We start from the raw sequence: 16,261 nt of genomic DNA on the forward strand, positions 1-16,261 counted from the left end.
GGACGAGCCTTTAGCAACGGCGGTACGCGTGCTGCCTTGCTCATGGGAGGAATCAGAATTCATATTTGTTAAGGCTCCCCAGGCAGTCAAGGAAATAATTGCCACGGAGATATCCCAAGAACATGCACAAAAAAAACACCTCATTACGTCTTATAACAAGAGTACAATCCTTGCCACCGACTAGGAAATGGAGGGATTGAAACGGCTTGCTGACAACGACTCCTCTTTCTTGAGGAAATGGTATGATCTCCAACTTCAATGGGAGATAGAGGACTACCAAATCATGACTCCAACCTCCTATAGGGTGTTGACCACCATTTGTATAACTGACCCCTAGAAGAGCGCCTCCTGACCCACCTATATTTAGATTGAATTTTGACTGAGGAGAGTTACACATTGCTAGTCGAATAGACTCTGAGGACATCCTCGTGGATGTTCTCACCTACATCACTCAAGTAGGCATTCGTCCTTTTGACATGGACCGCTATGCTAATCTGGAATACAATTCGAACTTCTATGCTTGGCTCATGCAAAAGTAAAACACAGAGAGCACGTGTTGAATGCCATTGACCTCTAAGCTCTTAATCCTAGGAAGGATTCTTCTCAATTCCAAAGGGGGGGGTAAGGTGAGTCAAATATGTAATGTGAATGAAACATGTAAGGAAAAAAGCCTCAAACAATGTCCAAAAGAGGAAAAGAATGGATGAACATCAACTTGTGATTGAGGAAAAGTGTCATAATTTTTTTGGAATGAAAGGACTACTTGAAGGAAAATTCTCTTTTTTTACTTAAGCATTTTATTCTTTCCATAAAAGCATAATGAATTCCTGCTTACCTTTTGGCAAGAAATTATCTTAAGGGTACTAATGGTGAACTATGGTATCATGGCAGGAACTCAAAATGGCAGCACAGTAGGATCGGGCCCATCATCTTCCATTCACGAAAGAAGAAATGGCAAAGTACCGCATCTTCCTCAAGATTCATACCTACAACCAGCTAAAGTTTAGAACTATCCACAACATTGAAGAAGTCGTGGCGAAGGAGGAGGCTGCCAAAAGAGTTGTGGAACAGTTCAATCTTGCTAAATATGTTGAGAAATCTGGGCAGGAGACTGACCACATTAAGTGCATAGAGTTCTTGAGAACTTACAATCCCACAAAGAATGTTGCACTATGAAAGTTGTCGGAAGAGGAGAAGGAGCCAAGCAGGTGCAAGTCCAGTTGAGTAAAGCCTTGGTGGAGAAGGCACTAGGGCTAGAGCACCCACAAAGTGGAAAGGAGGCCCAAAAGGGATGTCTATGCCATGTTGAAGATGAAGAAGGACCAAGTTCTGACCAATGATGGCATCAACATCCAAGACATCCCGGATCCAGAAGTAAGGATTTAGGCAAAAGTCCTTCAGTCCTTATTCTTTAGCCAAAGGTATAATTTTCTTATGCATAGAATCAACGTTCCCATGTTGGAGAGCTTGAAAGCCCATTCATTGGATGAGGTCGATTGGATTGGGTATGTGAGAAAGGCGATTGACCAATCAACCAAGGCACTAGCCCTAGGGAGAAAACCAACTGGTGGGGAATCCCTAGCGTCAAAGGCAGGAGCAGAAAGAAAGAAACCATAATCAAAAGCCTCGTTCATTGGATACAATGGTGTATTGACTGCTGTTATCCAAGAGGCAGTGAAAAAGGTACAAAATGAAGAAGAAGAAGGAGTCGATGAAACGCCGAATGAGTCATCTCCCCACCATGAACGAGAGTGATCTAGTGAAAGAACTGTAAGTGACAAAGAGGAGGAACAAGAAACCCAATCTAGCCATGGAGGGGCTAAGAAATCAAAGAAGAAGGCCACACAGGAGAAGCAAGAAGAAGAAAGGAGAAAGCAGATCTGAAAAAGGCTCAAAAAGAGTCTAAGAAAGACGAGGAAGAAAGGAAGAAAAAATAAAAAGAAGAGTCAGACAGATTGAAAGAAGTGTCAAGAAGAGCCAAAGAAGAAAGAAGGAGGAAAGTAGCTGAAAAAAAGGAATAATTGAAGAGGACATTGCGCTAGCAACACGCATGTTAATAGAACAATAATGTAGACATGACGAGTTGGGTGCTTTGAGCCCACCACGAGATGAAGGCCTAGGCTCAAGTGCCCAAGTTTTAGAGATCACGTGGCCTCTGATAAAAGAAGGAAAGTGCAAGGGCCTAATTGATCCCATCCCTACTCTCCTAGTGCCCACCACCACCCCTACAACCACAACCACCCAAGACTCCATGCCTAAAGTCGAGGCCAGCAACATCTTGACCTGGGTGCAATTCTTGGTGAATAAGGAAATTGCCCAAGGGGCAGGTGAAGGAACTCTCAAGGCAGGAACTAAGAGATCGGTAGCACTAGACACCGAGTTGAGACACGATCCTAAGAGGCAGAGGGTGGAAACCTCCATGACCTCCATTCCCACAAAGATGAAGCCACTTGCAAACTATGATGAGTACATACAAGAGCCTCTCTCACAGTTAGAGAAAAGCAAAGGAGGATAAGAAGGTAGTAGTGTGGCTGAGTTAGAAGCCGAAAAGGAGTCCATGGATGCAATCCAATTAGAGAAGACTTGCTAAGTAGCTATGTGCCAGAAAGAAATGCATGAGCTGAAGGTAAAGCTCAAAGCCAAGGAAGGAGAAGAAGGAAAGTGGGAAGCAAGGATGGCTGAGGAGAAACATAACCTAGCGAGGATGTAGCAACATACCGATGAGTTGGAAAAGTTGTATGGAGAGCTACAAGAAGAAATGAAGAATGTCTAAGATGCCACAAAAATGGTAGAAGCAACAAGAGAGGAAAGGGCACCCAGGTATCAAGAGGAGATAGAAAACTTGAAAAAGGAGGTAGCCTTGGGGCAGGAGGAGAAAAAGAGGTTAGAGAGAGAGATTGAAGATCAAGAGCAAAGAGTGATGGCCCTAGCTCAAAGGCAAGGGGAGAGCCTTGAAGAAATGAAAAAGAGAGCAAAATATTGGGATAATCATAATGAAAGAAGAGTGAAAGACTTAGCACATCGTCTAGCCCATGTGGAAGGAGATAAAGTGTAAGTAGAGAGCAAGGCAGAGACTACTCAAGTGAGCCTAGAGACCCAACAACATGCCTTCCTTAACATAGTCCTAGACATCACTCAAAGAAAAGAAGGGGAGGCCATTGAACCATTGAAGAGAAAGCTAGGGATTTCTTACAAGGCCCTGAGAGTAGGATTGCATATGTCAGCACAACTAGAGGGTGTTAGCCTTAGCCTTGAAGAACAGAGGAGTTATCTACTAAGGGAAGGCTTCACCCCACAAGAAGTGGATGCCCTAGGGTTCATTGAGGGGGGACAATAGGAGGAAAAACAAGAGGAAGGGGCAGGAACAAGTTTTGAGATGGGACCTTGAGAGGAAGAACTCATCCCACAACCCCGTTCCCCTCGACCTAAAGTATAGCAGGAGGTGGACACCTCTATGGAAAGAAAAGCAAAGCTTAAGAAGATGGGACAATAGATGGTAGAGCAAGCATGGAGAAGATTGAATGCCCAACGAGAAGTAGAGCCAACATCACCTATCCCACCAAGCCAAGATGACTTCCCAGAAGCAATCTTTAATGCAAACTCATGATCTAGGAGCAAGAAGAGACTACTCGTGAGTCCTTCGACTTTAATTTTCGATTTTCTGCCAACTTGCACAAAGTACAATCAAGGTGGTGGAAGAGGTAATTAATGTCGAAAGTAGACTAGGAGACAAATGGATATCCGAGAGGGCACAAAACCCTATCTTATGGGGGATAGAGGACACATATGTTTGGTAGAAATTTTTTTTTGAAGCAGCCAGAGTAGTGAAGGGCTATGAATGGTGAACAATGCAGAGAAGGCACATTTTTTATGTAAACATGCATGCATGGATGGCATTTTGTAACACACTATCCTTCAAAAGGAATAACCAGACTTTCATGCCATATCCAAGAAGGGTAGGAGTGGATTTTAATCCAAGCATCCACGATATATATGACTTTCCATGGATCTATAATGCGAATGCTACTAAACCCAAAGAAGCCCTGGTCTTCATGTAAGAGGACCTATACGACTCAATAGTTCACATTATAGATCAGAGGGGGGGCAAGAAGAGAATTCAAAAAAAAAAGAGAAGGGAAAAAGAAAAGAAAAAGAAACCAGAAAGCAAAGAAAAAAGAAAAGAAAAGATAAGGAAATCACAAGAAAAAGTAATCAAATCACCTCATTGCATGTAGGCCATAGCCACTACACCTAGGGATTCTCAATTTAGGCGCATTCGGTGGCTTTGGTCGGCCGGCTCCATCCCTAATCCCCTAGCCCATTTTGATTCCCCATATCACGCTTAGGGCACATCAAGGGCAGGACATTCCTAGGGAGGTCACACTTGCCTATGGTTAGACCTATCTCCCTAAGCCGCACCCACAGCACCTCCCTTATGCACGAACTAGGTCCTTAGGTTTGGGACAACACCTAGGCTTCATGTGGCCAGATGGTATGGTAGCATGAGAACAATGGACCACACGATAAGGTAGACACTCCCCCTAGGTAGTGCACTTCTTTTCTTTTTAGGTACAGACAAAGGCTACAGAGACCACCAACTTCGGAGGCCCCGTCATCCACTCCAACCATTCTCGGCCTCCACCACCTCAACATTTTGATCAGCTTCTCTCGAATGACTAATCCCCAAGAGGCCCCATCATCAACAACTCACCAACCACCCTTCAGATCACTAAGTCCTCATCAACACAGACATGAAAGTGCCATGGGACTGGCACTCATCTAGGAGGGGGTAATATTAACCCTAGTTCAAGGCGGAGAAAAAGAAGTCCAATAAATTCCAACTCCAAATGTGAACACAAAGGAAGAAGCAGGAAGGGAAACAACCAAAAGCTCAAGGGCGGCCTAAAAAGCTAAGTCAAAGGCAAAGTCACATTTTTAAATGCAAGGCGCCCCTAAAACTTTTATAAAAGTGCACCAGGCTCCCTCCTGTGCAAATTGTAAAGGGTAGATGACCGTAAGTAAAGAGAAAGCTCAACTATAAGGGAATGGGAAAAATGGGACCTTGCCACAATGGCCAGTCATGTAAAAGGGATGGGTGCCCAAAGGGATAAAGGCTTTGTATATAAACTCTAAATTGAACGAGAAGCTTATTCTTTGGTGTGTGGCTAAAGTGGAATCTTCTTCTTCTCTTCTTCTCTCCTTCTTGCTTGCTTGTGTATGCTTGAGAGAGAGAGTGTGTGAGAGTGTGAGGGAGTGAGTGTGTGAGTGTGTGAGGGTGAGGGATCTTGGAGAAGAAGCTCTCCATCATCTCCTCTCTTCTTCTTCTCTTCTCTTCTCTTCTCTTCTCTCGTGCGCAACTATGGAGGATGGATCTTGGAGGTGGAGGCTTGAGGATGCTTGAGCTTGCATCACGAATCGTAGAGCTACCGGCTTATAGGATGAGGCTACTCATTCAAGCATCAAGGTAAGCTCACTACACCTCGGTAGGATCGAAGGTGCGTCGGCTAGGTGAGAGATAGCCATTTGTGCTCGCTTGAAATGATTGAAGCAATAAGCGGTCCATGGGTCTTGGTAGTTGAGCGTGAGCTCCCTCTACAACTTTCGATGATATTTCTTTAGAGGAGCTAAAAGTCTTTATTGACGACTTGGGGGGGCAGCCATCACAAGGGAGAGACACCTGATCAGGGTTTTGCATTGCTCTCAACCTAAGGAAATGCATCTTTGGAGTGCCCTATGGATTGCTATTGGGCCACATGTGGTTAGCTCAGCTGGTATTGTGACTAATCTTGAAAGATAAAGGTTACCATCGCTATGAGTTCACTATGTACTCCTAAAGAAGTGCATAACCTTTTATTGTCAGTTGGGTATTATAAACGATTTATTAATGCATTGGTTGAGACAATATTGCCATTAATGAATCTATTATCCTTTAACTGTTTGTTTGTTTGGAGTGATTTGTGTCAATTATCCTTTGAGGATATGAAACAAGAATTTGTAAAAGCACTAATCCTGAAAGCATCTAAAAGGGGTGAGATACTTTATATATTTTCAGCAACTATGATATATAGTATCTGTTATTTAGCCTTGATTTGGGAGAAGTGGTACCATCCGATATTTGCAAGTTGCACAAATTGGAAGTGTCTGATATTAATTATATCTACATGGAGAAACTGTGCCTTGGGATGATCTTTGCAGTGAAGAAATTCAGGCACTACATCTTGTATAAAAATAAAGTATTTTATACAAAGAAAAAGGGATTGATGCTATTGTTGAATAAGTTATAGCCACCTCATCACCTATAGTGAAGTGGCTGATTACTCTGCAAGAGTTTAAATATGAAATTAGGAGTAAGCTACCAAAGTTATAGGGTATCATTGAATGTCTTGTGGATTTCGGGGAGCAGAAGGAAGTCTTGGTTGAAGGAAGTGACCTCGAGGGTCTATTCAAAATTAATATGGTCTCCATTCCATCTTGGTATGTTGCCATAATGCACTATCTATCCCAGGAGAGGTTAGAGCCACTTTATCGATGGTGGTTGAAAAGAAGAAAATTAGATAGCAAGCCTTGAAATTTGCCTTGATCATCATAGAAACACTATATCGGCAAGGGATCAATGATTTTTATTTTGCTGATGTATCATGCTTGATGAGGTTTTGTTTATCTTGGAAGAGTGTCATGACTCCGCTTATGGAGGGCACTTTGCTAGATGGTTGATTGCACAAAAAACTTTGAGAGATAGATATTGGTGTGACTGTCCATTTTTCAGGATGCATTTGTGTAAGTCAAGAGATGTGATATATCTTAGAGACATCACAATAGGGAGAATAGGCACCCACTAACTCCTATTATAGCTATACTATCATTTAAGAAGTGAGGCATTGATTTCGTTGGATCTATACATCCTTCGTCAATTACAGGAAATCATTATATCATTGTGGTGATAGACTATTTCATGAAGTGGTCTGAAGCTCGTGCTACGATGAAGGATAATGCCAAGGAAACAACTAATTTTATTTTGGAGTATATTGTTTATCTTTTTGGTCCACCTAAGGAGCTTCTTTCTGATCCTGGGACACATTTTTTGAATAAAGTGATTGAAGCTTTGATGGAAGCTTTGAAGATTAAACATAATAAGATGACACCTTTCAATTCCAAGCTAATGGACAAGTAGAGAGTACTAATGCATCTTGTGGGGATTTTATCCAAGATTGTATCCGAAGGTAAGTGTGATTGGAATAAAAAGTTGTATGTGGATATTTGGACTTATAATATGACATGAAAAAGAGCTATATGTTACATCTATTTTAAATTAGTATATGGGAAAGAGTGTGATTTACCTTTAGAGATTGAGCTGCCTACAATAAGCTTTGCTTTAAACCATTCTTTGGGTGAAGAGAAAGCATTGCAAGAAAGGCTCACTTCCCTTGCACATCTTGACAATATTCGGTTGCAAGCCTTGTTATATTAGGAAGTAGGGAAGAAGTAGATGAACATAATTCATGGTCTTTGGGCTAATAAGTATAAATTTGCTAAGGGTCAATTGGTCCTATATTATGATGCTCGTCGTGAGCTCTTCCCAGGCAAGTTGGAATCCAAATGGGATGGTCCTTATACGATTGTTCAAATAGAAAAGAATGATTCTACAACCCTTTTAGTAGATTTATGAGAGGTAGAGTTTAAAACTAAAGTAAATTTCAATCAACTGAAGCCCTACTATGTATAAGGACTAACGTTGGACTTGTGCCTTTGCAGGTCCTTTAGGAATCAGCTTAAATTTGTAGAGGATACCAAGACTATTGGTGGACGGGGAAAGTCATTCGTTATCTTAAGCATCTATATTTAGACCAGCATTGACACCAAGGCAAAGTAATTTAGTGGAGTAATGGTTATCACATTACTGAGTGACAAGATGGATCTTTCATGTGGGATATTAAAGTCTATTGTCACCACTGTCATAGAGTTCTTACTTTTCAAGATTCAGAGGGAGAGAGAAACAAAGACATGGAGTTGTAATAGAGAGTCATGAACTCCCATCCTTCTCTTCTTCTCATTATTCCATAATGCTTACTTAAGTCTAGTCACATATAACTAAAAAACACACTAGGTCACTAATTGACTGTACCACACTAACTGTGGTTGAGTCTGACCAACTCAATTATTACAACACACATGGAGAGTGGCAGCTAAGACCACAACTATCTAGATAAAGTCGGTCATGTCGGTGATACTAATCACAAGCTTGATTCTCAACACTCCCCCTCAAGCTCAAGCTAATTGTTGTACTCCAAGTAGCTCCTTGAAATGCACAAACTTCTCTTTACCAAGTGATTTGGTAAAGATATTTGCTACCATGTCTTCTGTCTTCACATGGAGTAGATCAATCTTTCCAGCAAGTACCATCTCCCTGATAAAATGGTAATGAACTTTTGTGTGTTTGGATCTAGCATGATAGACGGGGTTGCTAGTTAGTATCACACTACTGAGATTATCACAATGTAATGTGACTTTGCTGTCCAACTGAATACCTAAATCATGTAGCAGTTTCACAAGCCAAACTGCTTTGCATGCTGCTAAGGCTACACCCCTGTATTTGGCTTTCGTACTAGATAAAGCAACAATCGGTTGCTTCTTACTACTCCAGGTGATCATACTACTACCCAGGATGAAGGTATAACCACCGATTGACCTCCTATCATAGACATAACCAGCCCAATCAACATCCGTATAACCTGTCAAGTCGAATGATTTTCCATGCTCATAAAATAGCCCATAATTAGCAGTGCCCTTCATATACCGCATAATCCTCATGACTGCATCTAAGTGTGGCTTACGAGGTTTCTGTATAAACTGGCTAATCAGTCCCACTGCATAACTCAAGTCAGGATGGGTAATAGTAAAGTAAATCAGGATTCCCACCATCTGTTTGTACATAGTGGCATTCTCGATCTCAGTCCCAACATCAACTACAAGTTTGACATTTTGATCCAATGGTGTTTCCATGGCTTTACACTCCATCATGCCATATTTCAACAACATATCATGAGCATACTATTTTTGCAATAGCCATATACCTTGACGCGTAGACACAACCTCAATCCCGAGAAAGTACTTCAGCTCACCAAGATCCTTGACTTTGAATTTAGCCTGTAACATTGCTTTAATTTCAACAATCCCATGATTATCATCTCCAGTGATGATCAAATCATCAACATAAACCACCAGAAAAACATAACCATGCTTTGTCTTCTTTGTAAATAGGTTGTGATCTGCATGGCCTATTTCAAAACCAAGCTATTGCAAATAAGTTTTGATGCGAGTATTCCATGCTCTCGGTGCCTGTTTCATCCCATACAAGGCCTTTTTCAGCTTACACACATTTGTTAGATAGTCAGGGTATACATAACCCTCAGGCTGCTCCATATACACCTCTTCAAGAAAGTCACCATTCAAGAGTGCATTTTTGACACCCTTAGAAATCGCTAATGCAATGACTATTTTCACCGTTTCCGTCTTGGCAACTGGGTTGAAAGTTTCCTCATAATCTAGGCCATACTACTATGCATATCCCTTTGTAACCAGCCGGACTTTATACCTTTCCAATGAACCATCTGACTTGTATTTCACTTTGTAAACCCATTTGCAGCTAATGGGTACTTTGCATTTAGGCAGATAGACCAATTCCCATGTCTTATTTTCAGCCAATGTTGCATATTCATCATCCATGGTGGCGGCACACCAATTCTCATATGTAATTGCCTCACCAAACTTCGTATGCTCTCTGTAGCTTGACACTTTAGTTATATATGCATAATATCTAGTTGAATACCCAATGTGTTTTAGCCTATCAACTAGTTTTCTTACCCTTTCAGACCTCCATTGTACACTCTGGGCTTACCTCTCATGAGGTAGCACACATATGCTTTGCCTTGCACCAGCAGGCATCATAATTGATGGTATGCCCAATTCATTGTCAAGACTATCACTTGTTGCCAGGTGACTCATATCCAGCTGTAAGTGGGCCAGTCATATCTTCAAACATCTTTTCTTTGCCTTTATCCAATCTCCCCCTCACTGACATATCCCTATCAGTGGTGGATGTAGTAGCACGACTATGGAGTCGTCCTGCCCAAGGACTAATAGTAGATGGACGTGTCGGTCCACTCATAGATGTACTAGCTGAAGGATAATTCTCAGCATAAGTAGGGCTGGCTGGTCCATCAAAGACCACTACATTTGCATTACCATACCATGAGGCTAGCTCATAAAAAACTACATCCTTGTTGCTGGATTAGGGTTTCTCAAGTGGACGGATCATAGTATTTGTAAGCCTTTCTCTCCTATGCATAGCCAAGAAAAACACTTTTGACAGCTTTTGGGTCTAACCTCTTTCTCTTTTCATCAGTCACATGTATGTAGGCAATGCAATCAAATACTTTTAGGTGACTAATGTGGAGCTTGTGTCCATACAGTTTCTCATATGGAGTCAAATCATAAACCCCAGTTGTAGGTGTTTGGTTTAGCACATAAACTGCAGTAACCACTACTTCAGCCCAATAAGCATTTAGCAAATTCTTTTCATTAAGCATTGCCGTGGCAGCTTTCATAAGCATCTGATTTTTTCTCTTTGCCACATGGTTTTACTGAGGTGTGTAACTCCATGTGAATTGCCTTTTTATGCCATATTTAGCAAGGTACATGTAAAACTCTCTAGATACATATTCTCCACCTCCATCAGATCTCAGACATGAGAAATAATAGCCAAGTTCATTTTCAACATGCTTCTTAAATTCCTTAAAGACATCGAGAACCTCATCCTTATGCTTTAGAATGTATAGCCATGTGTATTTGTTGAAATCACCAATGAAGGATACATAATACCTGGCACCACCAAAAGACACATTATGGGCAGGACCCCATACATTTGAATGTATCAATTGCAAAGGCCGAGAACTGTGTTTGACATGTCTCATGAATGGGAAGAGCATACATGTCCAAGATCCTTGTACTTGAACTTCAGTAAGCGAAGTATAACCTCTTTCTAGTGCGTAATTTTTAGCTTTTGTACATTAATGTGACCAATGCATTTGTGCCAGATTTCTACATCTCAAAAACTACTCCATTATCATGGGAAAACATGGCTGCCTTCAATTCCGGGATAGATGCATCCAAGGTAAACATTTCTCTATATCTCTTGCCTTTGGTAAACAATTTATAGCCATTTCCATACTCTTCAATAAAACAACCATTCTTGTTGAATCTGACTTACAAATTTTGTTCTGCCATTTGTCCACAGCCATTTGTCCAACTGACAGTAAATTCTTGGTAATAGAAGGTACATGTAGTACATCATGTAGGCTCTTCTTTCTGCCATCAAGCATGAGTAACGAAACCACACCTATATACTAAATATCATGCTATGTATCATCACCAGTACATACAAATCCATGAGACCCTGCTACTAAATCATCAAACCATTCACCATGAGGAGTCATATGAGTGGATACTCCTGAGTCTATGTACCATTCTCTTCTTTGCCTTACTTAGGCATATTCTTTGATACATGTTGCATAGCAAATAGTCTATCTCCTTGGTCATCGTGAGTACCACTGGAAGATGCATAATGTCCATGTTTCCTACCTTTTGACTTCATATTAGCTTGCTTTTTATGGCAATCCTTCATGATATGCCCATATCTTCTGCAATAATGATAGTCTTTATCCCTATTAGACTGCTCATGTAACTACTAGGAGCAACCTTTGCCTCTAGGTGATCTCCCCCTTGCCTCTAAAGGCTCTAGATCCTCGTTGTCCTTGCGTATTTGAGCCATGCCAAGCATTTTGCTACTGATTTCCATGTGTATTTTGAGTGTCTCCTCAACCCTGAAAAGCTCCGTAAGCTTTACCACCTCTAGCTCATTGATTAGAGTAAAATACAGTGTCTTTGCCTTGAGATGTGCTTAAACCTGTATTTAAGCCAAGCTTCGCTTCTTCATGTAGCAGCAGTGCAAGTAACTCATTCCCATTAGGGGGTTCTACTCTCACATAAATGGACATATCAAATGCCTTATACTCACCTAACCCATTCATTGTCACTACAATCATATCATCATCTGAAACACGAGATCTAATAGTAGCCAGAAACACGAGATCCAATAGTAGCCAGTTGGTCAGCTATGGTCTTTATTTCCGTCGTGTATGCTTGAATTCTCCTGCCATTCCAAGACATGATGTTGAATTGCTGCTTCAACTGTATCTTCCTTGCATGTGTGACATTACCATAATTCTTCATGAGTGCATCCCAAGCATCCTTCGAGGAATGGCAAACTGGTAATCTGCATAGCCATCGTATCAGAAATGCACAAAGAAAACCAATGCAGTACTTTACTACCTCATTCCAACCACTGTCGATGAGGTTTAGCTTCAGCCCTCGTACATAAATCCCAACAGCCTCTACCAATCAAAAAAAAATTCATCACGAACTTCCATAGAGCAAAGTTTTTGTTATCAAGCTTCTCCCACAATTTGAGTGATATTGTCAGCGCCTTGAGCATTTGCCATATTTGCAATTAAGCTTTTCAATGCCATATGCAATATGTAAAAGTGCTTGACTCCCTGCAGTCCAGGAATAGACTTTCTGCAGTTCAAGAATAGTCTTCCTGCAATTCAAGAACAATTTCATGTAGTGCAAGACTAGTTTCATGCAGTTCTTCAGGTATTGTTTCTTGACAACCTGCTTGAATAGACTTTCACTTTTTAAGTGTTAATCAACTCCTAAACATCATCACATTTAGCAATAAATATATCGTGTTGTAAACTACATTCCAACAATGAAAAAAACACAGTCAATTATGCATAAACCAAGCTCAAATTAGTTCAAAACATTCTATGGTAGTGGCAAAACATCTAGATGTAGTGGCATTTCAAATAGACAATATATGTCTGCATTGTAGACATGTAGGTGTTCATGACAATCAATGATAGACAACAATTTGTGTATAACCAACAGTGTTTTCTCTACTAAAAAAAAGAGTATTCAAACCTCAAAACAACCCCAAAACATCTCATATAGTTGCCACTCTATGCAAGAGTTAATACATGTCCAACTGGTCAAAATAGATTGCATGTATGTCAAGTAAATATGATAGATATCCTTCCTACAAACAATAACTAGTCAATACCATGGTATAACCAACAACAAATAAATCCAAACTTTAGGCTTTCAGCACTCACAATATCCCGAAAAGCATCTACTAAAGTGGTATGATCCAATCATTTGTCAGTAGTAAATAAGTGTCATAGATACTTCAGCCCTGTAGGTATATTGTTTCAAAATTTAGGATAGCAACTAGTTCACTATTTCTAGTCTGCAAATAAGCTCCAAAACTGAGCATTTAATACTCCAATATTATGACCATGTATACATAAGTGTTGCTATACCACTTGCCAAGCATCTAGGATGATTGTTTGGTTCATTCTTAAGCCTTTCTTGATCAAACAATGCCATGTTTTAGTATTGGAAATTCCAAGACATATTTCAACTTGCATTTAAGATAGATTTTAGCTTGATATTACCATTTAAATCTGAGTGTTGAACTCTTCAAATCCATGCCAAAATGCATGAGGCTAAAGGCATATACATTGCCAAGCATTAGTAGACATTAGTAGAGGTTAATATAGCTCCCAATGAGGTAGATGTATGTCGTCCTTGTATAATTAATAGTAGACATGCTCTGTTTTCCAACCAATGTTTGATTTGAACATCCCACAAATAAGTTGAGAACCAATGTACCAATGCTATGAATATTTCTTCAATCCCTAACAAGTTTTTTATCAATAGTAGAGTGTTTTTATGGCTATTAATGTCTAAGTTGGAGTAGGAGAAGATGACCAACAAACTAGCACAATCTATGCATGTCACGTTTTTTACCTTGCTGTTGGTTTTTCCCTCAATGCTCATGCAACAGAGATCATTCAAGCGGCAGAGAACCCCTCTAGGAAGCCTCAATAGGCTGTAAACTGATAAACCATAAGAAACATACCTTCCAACTGATCCAATGGGCTGCCAACACATAAACTTTTGCAGGTCATAGTGTAGCTCCTGACTTCAAGCTCTAGCTCTTGCAATGTTGCAGGTCATAGTGTAGCTCCTAACTTCAAGCTCTAGCTCTTGCAATGTTGATGCAAATGCCATTACCAATCCCTCAAGCTTCAAGCTTTGATACCATATTCAAGATTCAGAGGGAGAGAGAGACAAAGAAATGGAGGTGATAGAGAGTCGTGAAATCCCATTGTTATCTTCTTCTCATTATTCCATAATGCTTACTTAAGTCCAGTCACACATAACTGAAAAACACACTAGGTCACTAACTGGCCATACCACTAACTATGGTTGAGTTTGATCGACTGAGTTATTACAACACACATGGAGAGTGACAGCTAAGATGACACCTATATAGATAAGGTCATTCATGTCGGTGATACTGATCATGAGCTTGATTCTCAACACTTACTAGCATCCCTATATTTTGATGGAGCTTCTCGAGGATCTGCTAAGCATGAGAGCGTTGGGGTTGTCATTAAAGACCCCCATCGTCGAGTGGTTCTAAAAATGGGAGTGTATTTAGACATTGATTTTATGAATAACATGGTGGAATACAAGGCCTTGCTGATGGGGTTGAATCGGACATGGTGGTATTCGCTGGTTATTGGTGAAAGGTGACTCACAATCAGTGATCAACCAATTGAATGGAACCTATAGTGTGAGGGATCCCATTCTAAGGATGTACCATCATGCAACCTTGGACACCCTTGACAATGGAATTTCTTTGCAGACTCCCTAACCAATTTTGCCTTTGTTGAAGATGTCTTTCTTAACTATGATCTTGAAAGGCCTTTACAATTGCCTCCTAATATTAGTCTAGGACTACTGTGGGGATTGCTTACTGACATGTCCTATTTTGGCTATCGATTGGTTAGTATGGGTATGAATCAGATAGCGCGATTAACTATCTTTCTATTTTGTTCAATGGTATATTTGTTGGACACCCCTTACCATTTATGCAGGGGGTTAGCTAATAATTTGATGCATTTAGTGTAGGGCCTAAATGGCCATCTCCTTGGTCTAGTTTTGTGCTTCAGTATAGTTTATGTGGATATCAAGGGTTTTTTTTTTAGCAGCAATAGATTGCTTTTGTTAAGCCAAGAGGGCCCTTTGTTTGTGCAGAGAATTGTTTGATTTTGTTAGGCTAAGAGGGCCCTTTATTTTGTAGTGAAATGGTTTATATTGTTAATCTAAGAGAGCCATTTGTTTGTTTGGTTCAGATGTGATTAATGATTTATTTTAAAAGTAAAGCATTTAAAAAAATCATTAGAGCACCTACAGAAAGCCTCTTGCTATGTCGAAGCTTTTTGTGGCCAAGTCCGGGTGATGTCTTTCCTTTACGAGTAGATTAGATGTGTTTGGGGAGGTTTGAGCATTTTTCCGCCTCTTGTAAAGACATTGTTGAGCACTCTAAGAGTTGTTTTGAGGGTAGTCCTAGTGACCCTATTCTATTAGCTTACTAGGTAGCAATTTCTAGGATTCCCTATTAGTTGTGAGGTAGCTAGGGAAGCCTACCAAATAAAAGACAAGAAACAATGGATATATCTTAAATATATAAGATACAAAGGTATGTCAAAAGGGATTCTAACCCCTGAAATAAGAAAATAAAGAAAGAAAAATTCCTAGCGCAAATGATTAAAAAATTCCTAGCGCAAATGATTATTGCCTTGTGAAGGCTTGGTAGGTTACTGGGGATGAGTTTGACCCATGGCCGATACCTTGTCTTCCTAGAGGTGGCATTTATTCTTAAAAAAATAAGGATGGTTGGAGTAAAAACAAAAGTGAGCAGAAGAAAAAAGATTTGGTATTGCCAGAGCGAGATCTTGGTAGGTTCTTGGGTACCAAGATAAGACCTAAGATTAAACGCCTGTTCTCCTTGGGTCACAATACACTCAGCTCCCTTCTTTTTACCATGTTCGAGTATAAATTATTGAAGGAAAAATGTGGTAAAATGAAAAATCTGTGACTTTTCATAGGAGTCCTCGCCTAGTAGGAGTTCCTAGTCTAGTTGTCCTAAGTCAGGTAGGCAGGTTAGACCACTACTTAGGATGACTCCTTTGATAGCTTTTTAAAGCCATTCTGTGTTGGAGCAATTGGATATTAGTGACTAACCCTAGATCTATGTCAGGCTATGCTTGGCCTATCCCTTGTGGAAGTCATG

Source organism: Lygodium microphyllum, chromosome 13 (genome assembly GCF_053477565.2).
Source record: "Lygodium microphyllum isolate KBCC chromosome 13, Lygodium_microphyllum_v1.1.10, whole genome shotgun sequence".
Classification (NCBI taxonomy): Eukaryota; Viridiplantae; Streptophyta; class Polypodiopsida; order Schizaeales; family Lygodiaceae; genus Lygodium; species Lygodium microphyllum.